The 22,373-nt window shown below is 48.2% G+C and overlaps 1 protein-coding gene across 2 annotated transcripts in view; it reads right to left on the bottom strand.

Moving 5' to 3' along the window:
• Positions 1-22,373, bottom strand: part of NR1D2 (nuclear receptor subfamily 1 group D member 2) — a 138,729-nt gene that overhangs the window by 86,967 nt on the left and 29,389 nt on the right. The gene's annotated exons all lie outside the window — the stretch shown is intronic.

Raw genomic sequence — 22,373 nt, forward strand, 5'->3', positions numbered from 1 at the left:
TTGGTACTTACTAGTAGTAGTATGTCTGCTCGGTACTTACTAGTAGTAGTATGTCTGCTCGGTACTTACTAGTAGTAGTATGCCCCACATAGAAGAGTATGGCCAACAAGCGGGGTGGGACCCTTCCCTCGGAACCAGCTAATGATATGGAACCTATGACCTCATAAGGCAGGGAGCCCAGATGATTCCAAAGGTCCTTCTTATAGTAAACTGAACTCAGCTTTTTACGGGGCTTCCCAGGGAGTGCTAGTGTTCAAGAACCCACCTGCCAAGGCAGGACGTTTAAGAAACCCACAGATTCGATCCCTGAGTCTGGAAGCTCCCCTGGAGGTGGGCATGGCAACCCTCTCCAGTACTTTTGCCTGGAGAATCCCATGGACAGAAAAGCCTGGTGGGCTACACTCCACAGGATCACAAAGAGTCAGACGCAACTGAGGTGACTTAGCACACGCGCACACAGCTGTCTGTAGTTTTCCATAGCTTTATCTATGATTGTCCAGCCCTCTTCAGAGACACTGCAGGGCTTGCTTACTTTTCCACTGTGTTCTGTGTGCTCAGTTGCTCAGTCGTTTCCGACTCTTTGCAACCCCATGGACTGTATCCTGCCAGGCTCCTCTGTCATGGATTTCCCAGGCAAGAATACTGGAGTGGTTTGCCATTTCCTCCGCCAGGGGATCTTCCCAACCCAGGGATCAAACCTGCATCTCCTTTGTCTGCTGGATTGCAGGCAGATTCTTTACTCGTTAAGCCATTGGGGAAGCCCCTTACTTTTTCACAAGCGTTGTTATTCAGTCACTCAGTCATGTCTGGCTCTTTGCGACCCCATGGACTACAGCCCACCACGCTTCCCTGTTCTTCACCATCTAAATATTTGAAATGTGTTACCATGTCCCCTAAACATTCAAAATACTTCTCACTCCCCAATTAACATAAACCAGTGTCTGCAGGCCAGATAGTGGGGTGCTCACCAGAACCCAACTATGCACACACTCTGATCTCAGACCTCCCAGCCTCTGGACTGTGAGAAATAAAATTCTGTTGTTTAAGCCAGTGTATAGGGAAAGACTAGAGATCTCTTCAAAAAAGTTAGAGATACCAAGGGAACATTTCATGGAAAGATGGGCTCGATAAAGGACAGAAATGGTATGGACCTAACAGAAGTAGAAGATATCAAGAAGAGGTGGCAAGAATACACAGAAGAACTGTACAAAAAAGATCTTCATAACCCAGATAATCATGATGGTGTGATCACTCAACTAGAGCCAGACATCCTGCAATGTGAAGTCAACTGGGCCTTAGAAAGCATCACTACAGACAAAGCTAGTGGAGGTGGTGGAATTCCAGTTGAGCTATTTCAAATCCTGAAAGATGATGCTGTGAAAGTGATGCACTCAATATGCCAGCAAATTTGGAAAACTCAGCAGTGGCCACAGGACTGGAAAAGGTCAGTTTTCATTCCAATCCCAAAGAAAGGCAATGCCAAAGAATGCTCAAACTACCGCACAATTGCACTCATCTCACACGCTAGTAAAGTAATGCTCAAAATTCTCCAAGCCAGGTTTCAGCAATATGTGAACCGTGAACTTCCTGATGTTCAAACTGGTTTTGGAAAACGCAGAGGAACCAGAGATTAAATTGCCAATATCCGCTGGATCATGGAAAAAGCAAGAGAGTTCCAGAAAAACATCTATTTCTGCTTTATTGACTATGCCAAAGCCTTTGACTGTGTGGATCACAAGAAACTGTGGAAAATTCTGAAAGAGATGGGAATAACCAGACCACCTGACCTGCCTCTTGAGAAATTTGTATGCAGGTCAGGAAGCAACAGTTAGAACTGGACATGGAACAACAGACTGGTTCCAAATAGGAAAAGGAGTTCGTCAAGGCTGTATATTGTTACCCTGTTTATTTAACTTCTATGCAGAGTACATCATGAGAAACGCTGGACTGGAAGAAACACAAGCTGGAATCAAGATTGACGGGAGAAATATCAATAACCTCAGATATGCAGATGACACCACCCTTATGGCAGAAAGTGAAGAGGAACTCAAAAGCCTCTTGATGAAAGTGAAAGTGGAGAGTGAAAAAGTTGGCTTAAAACTCAACATTCAGAAAATGAAGATCATGGCATCTGGTCCCATCACTTCATGGGAAATAGATGGGGAAACAGTGGAAACAGTGTCAGACTATTTTGGGGGCTCCAAAATCACTACAGATGGTGACTGCAGCCATGAAATTAAAAGACGCTTACTCCTTGGAAGGAAAGTTGTGTACAACCTAGATAGCATATTGAAAAGCAAAGACATTACTTTGCCAACAAAGGTCCATCTAGTCAAGGCTATGGTTTTTCCTGTGGTCATGTATGGATGTGAGAGTTGGACTGTGAAGAAGGCTGAGCGCCGAAGAATTGATGCTTTTGAACTGTGGTGTTGGAGAAGACTCTTGAGAGTCCCTTGGACTGCAAGGAGATCCAACCAGTCCATTCTGAAGGAGATCAGCCCTGGGATTTCTTTGGAAGGAATAATGCTAAAGCTCAAACTCCAGTACTTTGGCCACCTGATGTGAAGAGTTGACTCATTGGAAAAGACTGATGCTGGGAGGGATGGGGGGCAGGAGGAGAAGGGGACGACAGAGGATGAGATGGCTGATGGCATCACTGACTCGATGGACGTGAGTCTGAGTGAACTCCAGGAGTTGGTGATGGACAGGGAGGCCTGGCGTGCTGCGATTCGTGGAGTCGCAAAGAGTCAGACACGACTGAGCGACTGATCTGAACTGAATAGGGCTTCCCTGGTGGTGCAAACAATAAAGAATCTGCCTGCAGTGCAGGAGACCTAGGTTCAATCCCTGGGTCGGCAAGATCCCCTGGACAGGGAAACGGCAACCCACTCCAGGATTCTTGCCTGGAGAATTCCGTGGACAGAGGAGCCTGGAGGGCCACAGTCCACGGGGTCTCAGAGTCAGACACGACTGAGCGACTAACTTACACTTTCAGTTTTCAAGCCTGACTATGGTATTTTGTTATGAAGTGAAGCTCCTCTACAGAGTTCTGCTATATCAGTGCAGTCGTCCATAGTATATTCTGTACAGGTTTTGTTTCCTGGTAGTTATATTTCCAAGTAAGCTGACCAGACATTCCTATCCCACAGCTGAGATGCTGAAGATGTATCATCTCACAGGGCAAATGATCTGTTTGTTTATAATGTCACTAAGGCACGTGACCCAGCAAGTATTTGGGGGTTTGGGTTTGTTTTTTTTTTTTTTTTGGCTATACTGGGTCTTCATTGCTTGCTCGGGCTTTGTCTGATTGCAGCGACCGAGGGCTCCTCTTCGTCGCCCTGTTGCCTGTGCAGGCTTCTCCAGGCGGCGGCTTCTCTGTGGAGCACAGGCCCAGGCACTGGCTCAGCAGTTGTGCCCTGTGGGCTCGCTAGTTGCCAGGCTTAGTTGCTCAAAGCATGTGCAGTCTTCCCAGACCAGGGATCGAACCCGTGTCCCCTGCATTGGCAGGTGGATTCCTATCCACTGCGCCACCAGGGAAGTCCCAGAATGGTTTTTGAAACTATTGAGATGGCAAGTCACCAACTGCTGACTTGCCATCTCAACTGAACTCGAAATCCTCATTTTCAGGACTTCTCTGTTACTGTGACACATTACATTTTCAGTAGCATCTGGGACATCTCCCTGCTGGTGCCCGTATATAAGCTATGGGCACTGTCCAAACACGCATTGCCCCAGATTCCGAACCCAGCGTGGTAGACTGGAACACTGGCCATGCTTTCCCTCCTTGCACCTGTGCCCTGGCAAGATGACAGATAGCTCCTTCCATCAGGAAGCAGGGTCTTTTTCTCCACTCTGAGCTGGCCTCAAGATGTCCTTTGACTGAGTGCTGTTGTACTAGTTCAGAACCGGAGGCTTTGTGTGCTTTTGCTCTTGCTCTTGGGACCCTGGCTGTGGGTGAGTGAGCCCACACCAGCATCATGTGGATCTCAGTCACCTGAGTGCCCCAGCCAAACTCATCATAAGCCAGGCAGCCCAGCCAAACCGCCAGCTGACCAGAGATACATGAGTGAACACAGCCAAGATGAGCCAAGACCAGATCTTCCCAGTGGAGCTCAGCCCAGATGGAAGACTAACTTCAGGATCATGGGCTACATAACTAGCTATGGTGCTGTCTGAAGCTGTAACATCTCCTTCCGTGTGTTGTAGACATAAATAGTTAACTTGTGTCTAATCAAGTCTTGAGATCCAATTTCCATTTTACAGGAAATATACAGGATAAAGGAACAACCTAACTTACGTTTGGGGATGAGGCAGGTCTGCACGAACACTCACATGCACCCTCCACACACACGTCACTTTACATTCTTGCTGCAGTGGTTTAAGTCAGAGAGGACCCCGAGAACTTTTGGGGGATATTCTCCCAGCGCTTCTCCTTGCTTGTGCCTAAAACCTAAACAGTCTTTTAAAACAAAAGATCAAACCAGTGTCTCACACTGCTACATTTAAAATGGATAACCAGCAAAGACCTACTGTATAGCATGGGACCTCTGATCGATGTTCTGTGCCAGCCTGAAGAGGAGAGGGGGCACTGGAGGAGAATGGACACATGCATACGCATGGCCGAGTCCCTTTGCTGTTCACCTGAAACTGTCACAACATTGTTAATGCGCTGTACCCCAATACAAAATGTTTTGGGTGTTAAAAAAAAAGTAAAATTATAAAAAAAAAGTCTCAGGAGCACTGTTTATAGTGTTCTGTAGACAAGAAAGGTGCATTTCAGGGATCCTAAGAACGCTGACGTCTAGCCACTTTAGAAGCTGTGACAGAGGTTCATCTATATACAGTCTCCGAATTGATTACGTCTCAGTTAAGTCTTTTTTAGGACCATTTTAACAGTTTCTGAAGCCTAGATGTACAGGGTCTATGACTCACACAGAGTCAGGGAACACCATCAAACTGACCGATTTTCATCTCAAAATTTTTATTTGCATTGACATAAGGAAGGATTTATTATCAGCTTCTGCAAGAAGCAGACAATGAATCAGCCTTAGGGGTCTGAACTAGAAATGGATAAATATGACCAGAGTCTGGGTTCATCTGATGTCAGGAGTGGTTGAGAGCTTTAAAATTCTTTTTAACTAATACTATGCTTTTGAACTGTGGTGTTGGAGAAGACTCATGAGAGTCCCTTGGACTGCAAGGGGATCCAACCAGTCCATTCTAAAGGAGATCAGCCCTGGGTGTTCTTTGGAAAGAATGATGCTAAAGCTGAAACTCCAATACTTTGGCCACTTCATGCGAAGAGTTGACTCATTGGAAAAGACTCTGATGCTGGAAGGGATTGAGGGCAGGAGGAGAAGGGGACGACAGAGGATGAGATGGCTGGATGGCATCACCGACTCGATGGACGTGAGTTTGAGTGAACTCCGGGAGTTAATGATGGACAGGGAGACCTGGCGTGCTGCGATTCATGGGGTCGCAAAGAGTCGGACATGACTGAGTGACTGAAGTGAACTGAGTACATTTTTTAAAAATCCGAACATATTTTCTTAGGGGTTTTCTCCTTTATTTCTAAATCCAAGTGCCTTATCAAGCAATATGGAACCCACGTGCTGTTGAATGTATTTAAACCTGTTACAGGTATTGCATGGTATGACACTCACATTCTCTTCTGTAGGAGTTATTTCAAGGCTCAAGTGATTCTGAGGCTCCAATGTTAGAGAACTTTCTTCTCCTGGTCCCTCAAAGAGTCCCAGAATTTGTAAACCATACTCTTGACTCCTTACTGCACATCAGGTTCTTTTGTTATTATTATTATTGAAATATAGTTGATTTACAATGCTGTGCTAATTTCTGCTGTACAGCAAAGCGATTCAGTTGTACATGTATATACACTCTTTTTTATATTATCTTCCTTCATGGTTATCCCACGACATTGAAAATAGCTCCCTGTGCTATATAGTAGGACCTTGCTGGTTTTCATTCTATATATAATAATTTGCATCTGCTAATCCCAACTCTGGACCCATTCCTCCCCCACCCTCCTCCTCCTTGGCAACCACAAGGAACTTCCAGTTCTTCAATTTTTGTCCAAGTCTGATTGTCATGTGATGGAAGGATTTCCCAATTAGTAAAACCAGTCCTTACCCCTTCTTTTCTGTCCTTTGTCCTTGATTCTAAGACAAAGTAGACATTAGTAAAACCAGCCCTGCCCCCTCTCTCCTTGCCCTCTGTCCTTGATTCCAGCTGCTTTGGATAGAGAATGAAACGGCTTCTCTACGAGGCAGCAGAGAGTACAGTCTTTCAACCCTGTCCGCAACTGAATGGAACAAGATGACCCGGAGAATTCCACAGTAAGGAGAGAAAGGGCACCATGTGAGTGTAAGGCGCCACTGGACTGTTCACCAAGCCCCTCTCAAAACACTGCCTCCCATTATCGCAGCCTCTTCGGAAGGCAGCTGGGGGACGGCTAATGGTACCGCTGGAAACACCTGCCAGTGTGCACCCCCGGCTTCCACAGTTTTCTCCGAGAAGGGGCAGGCTGTGCCCCACAAGGGGCCACGTGAGCAGTATTCCACTTACTATTACGGCATCACAAGGTGCTTCAAATGTCAGCGTATAAAACGATGATCATTTTATCTTGCTCCCAGTTTCTGTAGGTCAGGAATTCAGGCAGAGCTTGACGGGGACGTTTCTACTGGGGGTCCCACAAAAGACTGCAGATATCTGCAGGTACAACAGGGTTACACAGCCGAGGCGGCCCCCCCACACGGCCAGCAGCTGACCCATCAGATCAGGGGGCACTCCGTGGAGACTGGACCGAAGAGCTTCCCCACGGCCCCTCCCTCGCGGCGGCCCCAGGACAGCTGGGCTCCTTACATAGATCACTGCCCCAAGTGCAGGCATCCTCGAACCAAGGCAGAGGCGGCATGGCTTTGGATGATGTAATCTTGGAAATGACAGAGATGGTGACCGAGTGGGGCCCTATGGGGACTTCCCAGAATAGACCCCTCTCTCCACCCATGTCCTCCACCTGGCTTTTGTCTGCAGGAAAGCTTCAGTCAAAGAATAATCCAAGAAGTGAGAAAATGCAGAAAGAAAGGAAAACAGTCAAGCAAGACAAATTAATAACACTTTAACCATTGACTAAAGTCAAGGAGCGTTAGCTCTTCTGCCAGAGCTACAGACAGTATTCTGAGCCGTGTCCTGTGAGCTGTTCTGCAGACACACCAAGGTGCGGAAGTTCACTGTGTGCTGCTGCTCACAAGCACGGAGACCCCAGACGGGTCGGAACCAGAAGGCTGATGACACTGACTCCCGACGGCATCGTCACCAGCCAGTCAGAAGAGCATCCACGAGATGACCACGCCCTGCTCCTCGAACACCATAACTCTCCACTACCCCCTCTAGGGTTGGGACACGTAGTTTTGAGGGCATTGGCCTGCTGTGGCCCCCTCTGCCTGACAAAGCGATAAAGCTATTTCTTCCTACTTCACCCCAAACTGTTTCTATTTGGCACTGGTGAACAGAGGCCAAGTTTTGGCAACAAGTTCACTTTGTTCTAGTCTCCTGACGAAAGCAGTCACAAGCCTGCCTGGATTCTGGGGAAAGAATCCATTGAGCCCCCACCTCTCGATGGAAGGGATGCCAAGAATTTGCAAAGGAGACTAAAACCACCCCAAGAACTCCGGATACCAGTCTGTTCTGTAGCTGAAAGGCACCCTGGAGGCCGACGCTGCTACGGCCCCTTCCGGCTCCAGAGGGGCGGGGGTTCTGGGGGTTGCTGGCCGTGGCCCTCCGTGGGGGCTCAGGCCGCTCAGTCTCACAGCCTGAGCGCTTTCCCTGGGCTGGGGGAAGGAGCTCAGTCCTAAGGGGCAACCCCCAACCAAGAAGAGATGGTGTCAGGGGGTAAATCCCCAACTTCCTCACCCCTTGCAGGGTCAGTGCTATAGCCGTGTCAGGCGGTGCCGCCAGGGCAGGCGGCTGGCCTGGGGGCGGACAGCTCCTGAGCACAGCCTCTCCGGCTCTTCCTCCTCACTTCTGCTTCCTGACATCCCTTCCCAGCACCCAACGTCCTGTCCTCAGCTTTTGGTCTAGTCTCTGAGTCCTGTCTAACTCTTACGTGACCCCATGGACTGTAGCCCTTGAGGCTCCTCTGTCCATGGGATTCTTCAGGCAAGAATACTGGAGTGGGCTGCCATTTCCTCCTCCAGGCAATCCTCCCGACCCAGGGATCGAACCCATGTCTCCTGCATTGGCAGGCAGATTCTTTACCACTGAGCCACCTGGGAAGCCTGTCATCAGCTTTTAGGAGGATGCAAACTCAAACACCCATTGCGCATGTCCTGGCGAGAGCAAGCCCTGAGCACCATTGCAGCAGGTGGTCTGAAAGCCCTTCCCCAGCCTGAATTCCTGCTCTTGTCATCATTCATTTCATGAATGGGGCCAGCCGAGAAGGTCTGAGATCACCCTGCATTCTCAAAGAAATCACGGGTAAAGCCAAAATTGCCCCATTGCAGGGGGTGGCGGGGGACAGTCAGGGTTCCCTTAGTGGCTCCCACTCTCCCCATGAAATGAAAAGCACTGCTTGCACCCCAAGCCCCTCCTCCCAGACAGCAGCCCTAAAAGTCAGCACTGAGCAATGGCCTGAAGCCTGAAAAGAAGTCAAGCAAGACTGAAAGCAGAAAGAGCCCAGTAAAATCTAAACTTCCAGCAACCCTCGAGCAATTAGTTTCTACAGAGAAGGGTGGGATTTAGGAATGGATGTTATTTTCTTCTTTCGTTCTTCATCCCCCCTCCTGGAATTAGCTTATCAGATGATTCAGTCTCCCCTTGGCTCTCAGGACACATGTGACTGCAGGCAAAGCTCAGAAGAGTGAAAAATCTATTTAGAGCAGTTGCCAGAAGTCCCAGCGTTTTCTCAAGCCTAGCTGGCTAATTCAGTTTCTTGGCATAGCCAAGAACAGGTCTCCAGATCTACCAGGCTGTTCTGGCTCCCCTGAGTGGGAAAATGTCTTAAGAACTCTTCTTTCGCTTCTCTGGATCCTTCTTCTGTATCCTACCTGATTGAAAGAAGTGTGGTCACAGAAGTTTAACATGTGTCCAGTCTTGGACTGGAGCTGGAGTTTAATACCTCCATGCCAGCCACCCCCAAAACACTCAGCTCCCACGTAGTATCTACCAACAGAAGAGGTAACAGACCTGCCTGGAGACAGCAAACTGGTTGTTTTCTTGAAAGAACTCCGGAGACCAAATTATACAATTTCTAACACTGGGCTATTCAGGGGCCTGAGAAACACGGAAACCACAAGAGGGAAGGGAAGGAGAGAGGAGGGAGCAGGATAGGATGGCTGCCCTAATTCCACATCCGCCTGGCTCTGCTCCGTTTTACAACAATGTCCACTCTACGGAATGAAACCAAATGTGGTGTCTATGTCTTTAAGACCCAGGCAATTTGGCCAACGGAAAGGTTACCATGGCAACCTGTAATTCTGCTGTCAACTAAATGAAAAGCAATAGAAAATCCCTAGCAAATAAAGTGTGCTACCTCTCAGTGACAATTATCTGTTTATTACCGACTGGCTTTGAGTGCTGAAAAATAAAAACATCTAGAATCCTTGGCCATGTGTGAATGAAGCAGGGCTATTTTTTTTTTCTTTCAAAAGCTCTCAGAAAAGAAGAAAACAAACAAGTTTCTGAGAGAGTTTAGATGTCAAGCCTCTGTGATGGCCCCAGAAGAAGGAGCCCACTGTATACACACACACACTGCACTAAGGCGAGCGGGATTAGGCAATTCAGAGCTCCATGTCCACAGGCAGAGGTCAGACCTCACCCAAGAAGTGCCTTCAGGAGACCGCCTTGAAAATGTCTAAGACTCAACGAAGCTTCAACATGTGTGCTCTGCACACCAAGAAGTGTTTTGTTAAGATTATAATCCCAATGAAACATCAAAAAGCTCCTCCACCAATAGTCAACCAATTTAAACAACCTTTATTTAAAGACTATTGGGGCATTTTGTAAGACACTATAGCTGTAAGAGGGCTTCCCTGGTGGCTCAGTTGGTAAAGAATCTGTCTGCCATGCAGGAGACCCCAGTTCGATTCTTGGGTCGGGAAGATCCCCTGGAGGAGGGAATGGCAACCCACTGCAGTACTCTTGTCTGGAGAATCCCCAAGGACAGAGGAGCCTGGTGGACTGCAGTCCATGGGGCTGCAAAGAGTCGGACATGACTGAGTGACTAAGCACAGCACAGCACAGAGCGGTAAGAACAGGGAAGGACTTCCATGGTGGTCTGGTGGTTAAGATGCTGCACTTCCACTGGACGGGATGTGGGTTTGATCCCTGGTTGGGGAACCAAGATCCTGTATATCACGTGGTGGGGCCAAAAAATAAAACTGCAAAAAACCAAGACCGTCTCTGACCACTGTGTACTGTACGTGTTCAGTCACTGAGTCGTGTCCAACTCTTTGTGGCTCCCTGGACTGTAGCCCACCAGGCTCCTCTGTCCATGGAATTCTCCAGGCAAGAATACTGGAGGGGGTTGCCATTTCCTCCTCTAGGAGGTCTTTCAGACCCAGGGATCAAACCTGCATCTCTTGTGTCTTCTCCATTGGCAGGTGGATTCCTTACCACTAGCGCCACCTGGGAAGCCCTCTGACCTCTACAAGCTCACATTTGGGGAATGGGGGGTTGGGGGGGTGGGGATAGATACATAAATTATATGACAAGGTTTCCCAAGTGCTATGGGATGAATCATGTCCCCCCAAAAGTCCATCCGTTCAGTCCTAATCCCCAGAACCTCTGAATGTAACCGTATTTGAAGATACGATCCTTAAAGTCGAAATCAAATGAAAGCTAAGTCATTAGGGTAGAGCCTAATGCAATCTGACTGGTATGTTTACATGAAGGAGAACTTCAGACACAGCCAAGTGCAGAGGGAAGCTGGCATGAAGACACAGGGAGAGGACGGCCGTCTAGAGTCCACAGGAGCGGCCGGTCAGATCCTCTCCTCACGGGCCACGGAAAGAACCAAGCCTGCAGACACTTGGATCTTGGACTTGCCTCCGGAACCGTGAGAAGGAAGCTTCTGTGGGTTACCGCCCAGTCTGTCATGCTCTGTTTCAGCAGCCCTGCAAACTAACACACCAGACTGTACTCCAGAGCTGTGCTGTGCTAAGTCGTTCCGGTGGTGTCCAACTCCATGTGACCCCAAGGACTGTAGCCCGCCAGGCTCCTCCGCCCAGGGGGTTCTCCAGGCAGGAAGACTGGAGTGGGCTGCCGAGCAGCAGTGCTCATTCAGCTGCTGCAGAGTCGCCCGGAGGATTTCTTGACGCAGACTGGTAGGTCCCAGCTAGAGTGTCTGGCCCAGGAGATCTAGGGGAGACTCTAGAACCTGCCTTTCTTTTTTCCTTTTTTGGCCGTACTATGCCACTCTGTGGGGTTTTAGTTCCCCAACCAGGGATGGAACCCAAGCCCTGGGCAGCGAACGTGCAGAGTCTTAGCCACTGGACTGCCAAGGAATTCCCTGGAATCTGCATTTCTCACATGTTCTAAGGTGATGCAGGTGCCAGTCTGAAGACTGCGTCTGAAGAACCACTGTCTTAGGGGTACAAAGTCCAGATTAAGGCTATCTCTAGTCAGGCAGAATCAAGATAGGAGTCCTCTTGCTCCCTCCCCCTGAGTCTAAAATGGGAAGTTTTCAAGTCTGAGTGTCACTCGGGTGCAGGAACAGGAGGGGGGCTGCCCGAGTGTGCTCGTCCCAGGGGCGGTCACGGCCACAAAGGTCTCAATACTGAGGACACGGCAGCCGTGTCCATTCCTACAATTCCTACATTCCTACATTCCTACAATGTCCATTCCGGCCATGAGCGAGTCTTGGTTCTGAGCAGTAAGACCAGCAGTCCTCCCTGCATTGACAAGGTCATCGGGGGGGCAGACTGGGACTGAGCTCGGTCCTCCCTGTGCCACCGAACCCCAGCTCGTGTGCCCAACACACAGCGAGGCCAAACTAACCAAAACGATGGAGTTCGGAGCAGAGAAAGGTTTATCGCAGGAACATGCAAGGAGACAGAGAGCTCATGCCCCCCAAAATCCTGAACTACCCAAACTTCAGCAAAGCATTTTTAAAGGCAAGATGAGGAAGGGGGATGGTTGGTTTCTGCAAATTTTTTTGTGTAGGAATCCTTTGTTCTTGCAGCTGTCCATGTAGGTACAGCTACATGGACACGATGTTCCTGTAGACCTCCACCAAGACAAACGTTATTCTTCATTCTGAAACTTTTTATTGCTATACAAATGGAAAAGTGTTATCCCCTTAAAGCCTTGAGAATGGGCTGTCCTGTCTATTTCAGGCTCTAGGCAACATTCTTTACGTAAAGCAAAAGCAATAGAATACAAAGGTTAGATGAATGGATAAAGGTGTGGTACACACACACACACACACACACACACACACACACATAAAGGAATATTACTGAGCCATAAAAAGGGATGAAATTGTGCCATTTTCGGACACATGGATGGACCTAGAGTCTGTCATATAGAGTGAAGTAAGTCAGAAAGAGAAAAACAAATACTGTAGATTAACACATGTATGTGGAATCTAGAAAAATGGTACAGATGAACCTATTTTCAGGTCAGGAATAGATGTGGATGTAGAGAATGGATGTGTGGACACAGGGAGGGACGGAGGAATTGGGAGACTGGAAGTGACACGTATACAGCTGTATGTAAAACGGCTAGTGGGAACCTGCTGTAAAGCAGAGCAAGCCCAGCTTAGTGCTCTGCAATGACCTGGAGGGGTGGGGAGGGGGCGGGGGGAGGCTCAAGAGGGAGAGGATTTATGTGTACATATAGCTGATTCACTTCACTGCACAGCAGAAACTAACACAACATCGTAAAGCAATTATACTCCAATAAAAGAGAGAAGCAAAGCTCATGTGGACTCAGAGTTGTTCCTCCCTATTATTACACCGGCTTGAGAAGGCCATCAGGAGGTGTTGCCCCGTTCAGCCAGAGACAGTGGACTGGAGGGAGGGGACAGAAGGATCGCCCTCTCTTGACCTCCCTACAGCCCAGGTGACTCTGGGCCCTGACCCCAAGTCACACTTCAGAAGGCCCAAGCCAGTCCCTCCTCTGGCCCCTCCCCCGCCAAGGGCGCCCACTTCTGGATCATCTCCAGATCTGAGCCCCCTGCCCGAGTGGCCTGGACTGCTTCCAGGGCCTGCACAAGCCTCTCCTTGGCTGTAGTTGTCAAACCACACGGCCAGTATCCAAAGCTCTGAGCAGTGCGTTGCTATCTGGGATGGGGAGCCCTAATCTGTAGTATTACTGATTTCCACAGTATCAACATTCCTACTGGGGCCAATTTCAAGACACCAGTGTGAAGTCAGCAGGGTCACAAAATTCCTTTAAAAAAAAAATAGCTTCTCTTGCTATGGAATAAAAGCTGGAGTGCAGAAAACAGGGAACAGGCTAGCGGCCTTCATTTGTACTTTTGCCTCAGTCCTGTGTTTATTAGCAGCAAGCCAAGAGCACCATCCCAGACAGAGTACTGAAAAAGCAGAGACATCACTTTGCTGACAAAGGTCCGTACAGTCACAGCTATGGTTTTTCCAGTATCAAGTACGGAGATGAGACTTGGGCCACAAAGAAGACTGAGCACTGAAAAACTGATATTTTTGAACTGTGGTGTTGAGGACTCTTGAGAGTCCCTTGGACTGCGAGGAGATCAAACCAGTCAATCCTAAAGGAAATCAACCCTGAATATTCACTGGAAGGACTGATGCTGAAGCTGAAACTCCAGTACTTTGGCCACCTGATGCGAAGCGCAACAGAGGATGAGATGGTTAAATAGCATCATCGACTCGATGGACATGAATCTGAGCAAGGTCCAGGAGAGAGTGAAGGACAGGAGAGCCTGGCATGCTGCAATCCATGAAGTCATAAAGAGTCGGACACGACTTAGCAACTGAACAACGGCAACAAAAGAAAATCACTCCTGCATCCACAGGGAGGCTGGGCCGGTCGCCCCCGACCGTGGCCGTCGTCGACGCGCTCACAAAGGAGGGCCTTCCGCCCTAATTGGCCTCCATGCAGAAGTCAGTACCTCACAGCCACCCCCAGCCCCTTGTTCTTTCCAGGAGAGCCTGGTGCTCTCCACAGAGAGTCAAAGACCCTGTATATATGTTTGTTTTCCAGATTCACTTGCCAAATGAGACCCAACTGGCCAGTGGCAGCTGAGATGCATAGTCTGCGGGGACCTCCTCCTGAAAGAAATTTCCCCTCATACACAAGAGGAAGGTTTCTCCTCTTCTCCTCTGGACATAGTAATTCTGCTGTGATGCCTGACAAGGTGCCCACTTGCAATGTTACGAACATGCACAAGATGACAAAGAAACTTCTTTTGTTGTTTTGTTTTTATTAATTGTGATAAAATACGCATATCATAAAATTAACCACTTTCAAGCATATAGTTCAGTAGTGTTAAGTACCATCACATCATTGTGCAACCAGTCTCCAGAATTGTTTTCTTATCCATTTTTTGAAGTGTACTTGCTTCACAATGTTAATTTCTGCTGTACAGCAGTGACTCAGTTATAAAAATACAGACATTCTTCTTCATATTCTTTTCCACTGTGGTTTACCACGGGTTACTGAATATAGTGCCCTGTGCTCTGCAGTAGGACTTTGTCCCTCCCGTATAAGTAGGTCACATCTGCTGACCCAGCCTCCCACTCCATCCCTCCGCTGCCCCTCTTTGGCAACAGCAGTCTGTTCTCTGTGTCTGTGAGTCTATTTCCATGTCATAGGTAGCTTCGTTTGTGTCGTAGTTTAGAATCCACATGTGATATGGGTGTTTGTCTTTCTCTGACTTCACTTAGCACAATAATCCCGAGGTCCATCCGTGGTGCTGCACTTGGCATCGTTTCGTTCTTTTTTTCTGGATGAGTAATATTCCATTGCACAGATGCGCACATGTCCTTTATCCACTCGTCTGCCAGTGGGCATCCAGGTGATTTCTGTGTGTACTGTGAAGAGTGCTGCTATGAACGAAGGGGTGCATGTATCTTTCTCAATTATGATTTTGTCTCCAGAACTTTTTTCATCTTGCAAAACTGAAGCTCTGAAATACCTCACCATCCTGCCCTACCCCGACCCTTCATCCCCAAACACCATTCTACTTCCTACTTTCTGTCTCTGTGAATGTGACCACTCCAAGTATATAAGTGGAATTATTTAGTATTTGTCCTTTTATAACTGGCTTATTTCACTTGGCATAAGGTTCATCCTAGTTGTGGGACGTGCCAGAATTTTTCTTTTTTATGACTGAATAGTATTCCCATCACATACATATAATGTATTTTAGAATGTAAAATTATATAAAAGTATAATTATTATAATAAAAGTATATAGAAGTATAATTGTCTCGTATTCCCATCACGTACCCATAAACATGAGCTGTGCATCCTTCAGACGCCAGTGAACACTCAGGCTGCCTCCACCCTTTGGCCACCATGAATAAGGCTGCTATAATCTGGATGTACAAATCCTTTTTCAAGACGCTGCCTTCAATTCTTCGGGGGTACAGTCCCAGAACTGGCACTGCTGGATCATACGGTAACCCTATTTTAAAAGTGTGAAGGGCTGCCATACCATTTCCACAGCAGCTGCACCACCTAACACCCACAGTGCACAGTGGTTCCGAAGCATCACGTCTTTAACAACACTATTTTCTTTTTCTGTTTTTCTGTTTGTTTGATAAACAACCACCACTATCTACGGGGAGTGAGGGGTGCTCTCGAGTTCTTGATGGCACTTGGAGCCACGGAACCAGCCTGGAACTACCCTGCCCTCAGAGGTCTTATGCAGGAAATAAGTAACAAATATCCTTATTGCTTTCATCCCGTTTAGGTAAGTCTTAAGTATCTTCTAGTTGATGCACTGCTCCTTCCATGAGACCCCAAACAGAAAGGACTAATTCAGGATTTTAATCTGTTTCTCATACAGGAAGTGCTTTAGATACAAACCTTCAAGTTTTGAATTTTCACAGATGTGAAGTTGCACTCTCACGTCCAGTCGCCTGTCAGCTCTCGTGTCTGGTGTGCGCCGCCACCCGCGTGCGTCCGCCGCGCTCTCGTGTCTGGTGTGCGCCGTCACCCGCGTGCGTCCGCCGCGCTCTCGTGTCTGGTGTGCGCCGTCACCCGCGTGCGTCCGCTGCAAGTGGCTGTGCTGTGTACTTGCTGTACGGTGTTGTCCAAAGTAAAGCAGCACAGTATCTTCATTTCAAGCCCAGGGTGTCCAGAAGCAGATGTAAAAGCAGCAGTATATAGCTGACTGTGGTAGCTGGTACCTAGGCTAACTCTGTTGGCCTTAGGAACAAGTTGGACTTAATAGATGTGCTCTCAGAATGGAGCTCGTTTGCACGTAGGAGGCTTACTGTACTTTCCACTATGTGCTGCTTCCTGCACTCTTGGAACCTAACTCGAATTCTAGCCCAGGATCAAGTCATTCTGTAGAGCTATGCAAATACAAAGGAGTGCTCATAACCAGCTTTATCCATAATAACCCCAAACTGGAAACAGCCCAGATATTCATCAACAGGAAAAATAAACCGGTACACCCCTACAAAGGGATACTATGCAGCAACATACAGATCAGAGCAATAGTTACTGTCTCCTTAGCAGCGGGGATTGTCTGGAAAGGGGTACAAGGAGACTTTGGGGGTGATGGTAACGTTCTGTCTCAGCTGGGTTTGGGGTTGCAGGGGCAGAATGCCTGTCACGCAGAGTGGAGACTGTACCCAAAGATGTGTGCATTTCCTTGTAAATTTTACATCAAAGGAACAAACTGTGAATTAATATTCACCTCTAGCAAAATGTATGCAAGCTGAAAATCTTAGGGGGAAGTTTCCTGGTGACTGCAGTTTACTTTATTAAAGTATTTTTGTAATAGATGAGGCTTCCCTGGTGACTCAGTGGGTAAAGAATCCACGTGCCAATGCAGGAGACACGGGGTCACAATCCTGATCCAGGAAGATCCCACATGCCGTGGAGCAGCTAAGCCTGGAGTCCTAACCACCGAGCCAGTGCTCTAGAGCCTGGGGGCCGCAACTGCTGAAGCCCCCGAGCCCCAGAGCATGTGCTCCTCAGCGAGGCGGGCCGCAGCACCGAGAAGCCCATGCACCGCAACTGGAGAGGAGCCCCGCCCTCTGCAACCAAGAGCCAGCACTGCCAAAAATAAATAAAATGATCTTTAAAAAATCAAGATCGGTGGGTGAATGGAAGGGTGGACAGATGTGTAAGAAGTACCGAATGATGATGGTAAGATACGGGTTTCAGGCGTCTGCGTGTTTCCTGTAAGATTCTTCTGACATCACCAGCTAAGAGCGTTGGAAAATGACAGTAGCTGAAGTTTTGGTTTCACACGGTAAAAAGTTTCTCTGAATTCCATGAGGGCTGGATAAAATTAAAAGGATGAAGAATACATTTGAATCAGTTCTAATGAGGTAGATGAAACTGGAGCCTATTATACAGAGTGAAGTAAGCCAGAAAGAAAAACACCAATACAGTATACTAAAGCATATATATGGAATTTAGAAAGATGGTAACAATAACCCTGTACACGAGACAGCAAAAGAGACACTGATGTATAGAACAGTCTATTAGACTCTGTGGGAGAGGGAGAGGGTGGGATGATTTGGGAGAATGGCATTGAAACATGTATAATATCATATATGAAACGAGTCGCCAGTCCAGGTTCGATGCACGATACTGGATGCTTGGGGCTGGTGCACTGGGACGACCCAGAGGGATGGTATGGGGAGGGAGGAGGGAGGAGGTTTCAGGATGGGGAACATATGTGTACCTGTGGCAGATTCATTTTGATATATGGCAAAACCAATACAATATTGTAAAGTTAAAAAAAAAAAAAAAAGATGTAGGTGAGGCGATGAGAGAATCAACAGCAAACATTTTACACTCTTTTACACTTCTACTACAAATACTTATTCTTTGGTTAGGATCGAAGACGCAAGCGCTGCTTGCTGTGCAGGAAAGTCTGAGACAGAGCGCCCGGGGTTCACCGAGAACTCGAGGAGCCCCTGAGCCGACAGGTGAGCCGGGCGCCCTTCACCGGGTGCTCCTGACGTCTCTCCCACCCTGGGCCCTCCTCCGGTTTCACTGGAACCTCGGGGGAATGAAGCTCCTTGACACAACCCCCAGGCCCTGCACACTTCTGTCCCCAAGCCCCGAGAGGTGACTTGGAGCGAAAGGCAGCGGCAGGCCGGCCGGCAGGGCGCAGTCAGCCGGGCGGCCCCCTGCGGCGGCGGCCTCTGCCCAGCCGCCCCAGCAGTCGCCACTCGGGCGGCTCTTCTGTGTTGTTTGCAGACCATCACAAAGGTCAGCCCTGGAGGCGACGCTGGAGGGCACAGGGGTCGACGGCCTCGACTCCTCCAAGAGCCGAACTGTGAGGAGAAAGGTGTCCTCCAACCTCCAACCTCAGTAAACGCTGAGAACATTCGAAACTAAGACACGGAATGCTTCCCTTTCAGGACATGGAAGTTGCCTGTACCGTCAAGAAGCCGACGACCGCAGCCTCTGAGGTCGAAGTCCACCCTGGGCAAGGCCAGCACCGACCGGAAGCCTAAGGCCCCTCCCTGAGGGGCAGGTGACAGGACACGGACCTGGTCATCCTCTGGCCCTTGCTTCAGATGCTCCTGGGGAAGTTACAGGAATCGGCCGTGTGCGAAGGCGGAGGTCCCCGCCGGGTCAGTCCTTCCTGACAGCGCAGTTTCCAGCTGAGGAGGCGTAAATCAGGAGCTACCGCTCAGTGCCCTTCTCCTCACTCCAGCCCGAGGGCTTCTGAGAGACCCGCCCCGGGGCTGAGCCCCAGAGAGCCCCCCAGGCCTCCTCCCCTGGGACCAACCCCTCTCTCCTCCTGCTCACGGGCAGTGACCTCATGTCTGAATAGGTTTCACTGTTGGCAGCAAGATTTTACTACCTTTCATTTAGTCTCGCAACCACCCTGTCCTTTTACAGAAGAGAGAACGTTTTACTGAAGGGTTGAGGGGATGACATTAGACTATTAGGTTTTCACTCCTTGCCTAAGAGCTTCCCCTTTAGCTCCTCTCAACAGCCCACATCTGCACAGAGCCAAGCAGACTTACTAAAAACCACTCTGCAAGGAGGGGACCCCAGCCCCGGCCTCTCTCTCCCACAGAACACCTGAGAGCAGACTCCAAGGCCCAGACATCTGGGTTTTGCAATCCGACTCTCCACTCAGTAGCTGTGCAAACGTGAATAAGTTACTTAAACTCTGAGCCTAGGTTTCTTCATCTAGAAAAACAGAATTACCTCTTGGGGTTAAGTAATAGTGGTGTGCTGGGAGTGTTTAACAGCTGGCTCCCTGAGGAGGAGTATCATACATATGAGTGTGCATCTACTGTTCTTACTGAAAGGCTATATAGTGCACAGTATACAAAGTGTACGATCCTCTTTACTGTTAACTCCATATATACAGTTCTCACAGAATGCATGCCTTTATTTTTGCCAAAGTTGCAACTGACAAATGTAGTTCTGGCATGCTGACGGACATTTTAAATATATTAATACAATAAATGTGTCCATGCTCCATCACTTCTGTCAGGTCCGACTCTTTGCAACCCCATGGACTGTACATGGGATTCTCCAGGCAAGAATAGTGGAGTGGGTTGCCATGCTCTCCTCCAATACAATAAAACAAACAATAAAAACGACATCAGAACTTGTGTTGTTTATCAATGATGTGAGAAATTTCTTTGCTGAACCAGGTAATACTTTTCAACTACTGGACTATTTCTTCATTTTTCTATGCTATTTGCAATGGTTAACAGCAACAGACGTGAGACACTTGTAAGTTTAATCTGTATCCTTAACATTTTCTCCATCACTTTCTCAAGCCTATAAAATCAACAAAACAATAAATCAAGCCCTGATTCAGAGCATGTGCAGATTTTCATGGTATAGATAATCCCTTGGCAGGGAGATGGGAAGGTGTGCAGAAACACGCTGACATAAAGGATTCCCACCATGCACTTACACACACATAAAGCATTAATAATACGTTTAAAATAAGTAGGGAGAGATGAGCTTTAAGTATTACCCCTTCAAATATAACTCAATTGTAAACTTACCTAACTTAATTTTTAATAATGGTTGTTTCTACCAACCAGGTGGCTAAATCCCTGACCAGGTCACACCAGACCTCAGGAGCCCCCGAGCTGGGCCCCGCACAGCAGGGCAAGAGCAGCCCCTGCAGGACTTGGCTGCTGTGACTGGGGACCACCTGCTCCACAGGCATACGCCTTTACAACGCTGTCTGGATTGGTGCCCTGGATTTTCATGGAACCTCACTTTGCATTAAAAAATAAAAAATCCTGAGACACAGATGTTCAGTAAATGTTAAGTAATGAGGAAGTAAACCATCAGTTTATTCCTCAAAAATCCTGTCCGACAAAATAGCTTTGAAAAAGAGCAGCCACTTCGATGGTGGGGGGCGGGGGGGGACACAGAAAAATGATCAAGACAGAACGCAAGTGCGGGTGCTTTCCAGATTGGAAACTACCCTACTTGTGTTTAACTGTAGAATCTGCACAGGAAATGAAATATCTTTTGTAGGAGGCAAAAACAGATGAAAATGTACAAGCAAAGCAACAAAGTAATGGGGCAGGGGGAACCGCTGAGGTTAAGGATAAGAAGAGTTCAGAGAAAAATGAAGCAGCAGATGAGAAAACAGCTTACCTCAGACACCTTAGAAGGTCATATTCAGTTCCGTGTGCCAGCTTCGCTGGTGGTTCAGGCAGTGAAGAATTTGCCTGCAAGGTAGGAAACCCAGGTTCAATCCCTGGGTCAAGGAGATCCCCTGGAGGAGGGCAAGCAACCCACTCTAGTATTCTTGCCTGGAGAACCCCATGGACAGTGGAGCCTGGCGGGCTATAGTCCATGGGGTCACAGAGTCAGGACAAGCGACTTAGAACACAATTATCCTGGGTTTGTGCCGGAGTCTTTAACATTGGGCTCACTCTCTTTGGTTATCTGTGTTAAAATGCAGGGGCAATGCTCATCCTGAGAGCACGATCACCTTCTGGGGAATGTGCCCCACATAAAGGGCTCTAGAGAGGCTCTGAGCTTCCTCCAAGCCTGCACTCATGGTTCCTGCTGCTGCTGCTGCTGCTGCTGAGTCGCTTCAGTCGTGTCCAACTCTGTGCGACCCCAGAGACAGCAGCCCACCAGGCTCCCCCGTCCCTGGGATTCTCCAGGCAAGGACACTGGAGTGGATTGCCATTTCCTTCTCCAATGCATGAAAGGGAAAAGTGAAAGTGAAGTCGCTCAGTCGTGCCTGACTCTTAGCAACCCCATGGATTGCAGCCCACCAGGGTCCTCCGTCCATGGGATTTTCCAGGCAAGAGTACTAGAGTGGGGTGCCATTGGCTCCTACACACGCTCAATTCAAAGTGTTGTTTTAAATGAGCTTACTACTCTGGTGTCTAAAAATCACCCCGAGGCCAGCAACTTTCACACTGTGAAGGGCAACTCTGACAAGGCTCCTAGAACACAGGCCATAGTTGTTCCTCAACTCTAGAAAGAAAGAAAGTGAAGTCACTCAGTCATGTCTGACTCTTTGCAACCCCATGGACTGTATCCTGCCAGGCTCCTCTGTCCATGGGATTCTCCAGGCAAGAATACTGGAGTGGGTTGCCATTTCCTTCTCCAGGGATCTTCCTGACTCAGGGATTGAACCCGGGTCTCCTGCATTGCAGGCAGACTCTTTACTGTCTGAGCCACCAGGGAAGCCCCCAGACTAAGAATTAAGAAAAGCAAATGTAAGAAGTTTTAATAGGCCTGCTGCTGCTATGTCGCTTTAGTCATGTCCGACTCTGTGCGACCCCACAGATGGCAGCCCACCAGGCTCCCCCATCCCTGAGATTCTCCAGGCAAGAATACTGGAGTGGGTTGCCATTTCCTTCTCCAATGCATGAGTGAGTGTTAAAACTAACACCAGATCCATGAACTGGCTGTTTTTACTCAGTTACTCAGCAGCAGTATTTCCAAAACTTGCAAGGATTTCCATCTGTTTTGCTTTCCATCAACCACACATTTATTTCAAGTTCATTGTTTCTCACCCTGTGCAAAAAAGGGGCAAAACCTGATATAAGTTTGTACAATACTCAACAGAATATGATCAACATCCTGATCAAAACTTGAAGTGGGTTACCAGGGACTTTCTCCTGAAAGCATACTTTCCAAAGAGCCTTAGAAGAGCTCAGCACAGAAAAAAACGGGGTGGAGAGGGTGGTGTTTATCTGGTGGAGAACCTTTGGGAAAAAAGCTGCATCC

The sequence above is a fragment of the Bos indicus genome, chromosome 27 (assembly GCF_029378745.1).
Source record: "Bos indicus isolate NIAB-ARS_2022 breed Sahiwal x Tharparkar chromosome 27, NIAB-ARS_B.indTharparkar_mat_pri_1.0, whole genome shotgun sequence".
NCBI classification, from domain to species: Eukaryota; Metazoa; Chordata; class Mammalia; order Artiodactyla; family Bovidae; genus Bos; species Bos indicus.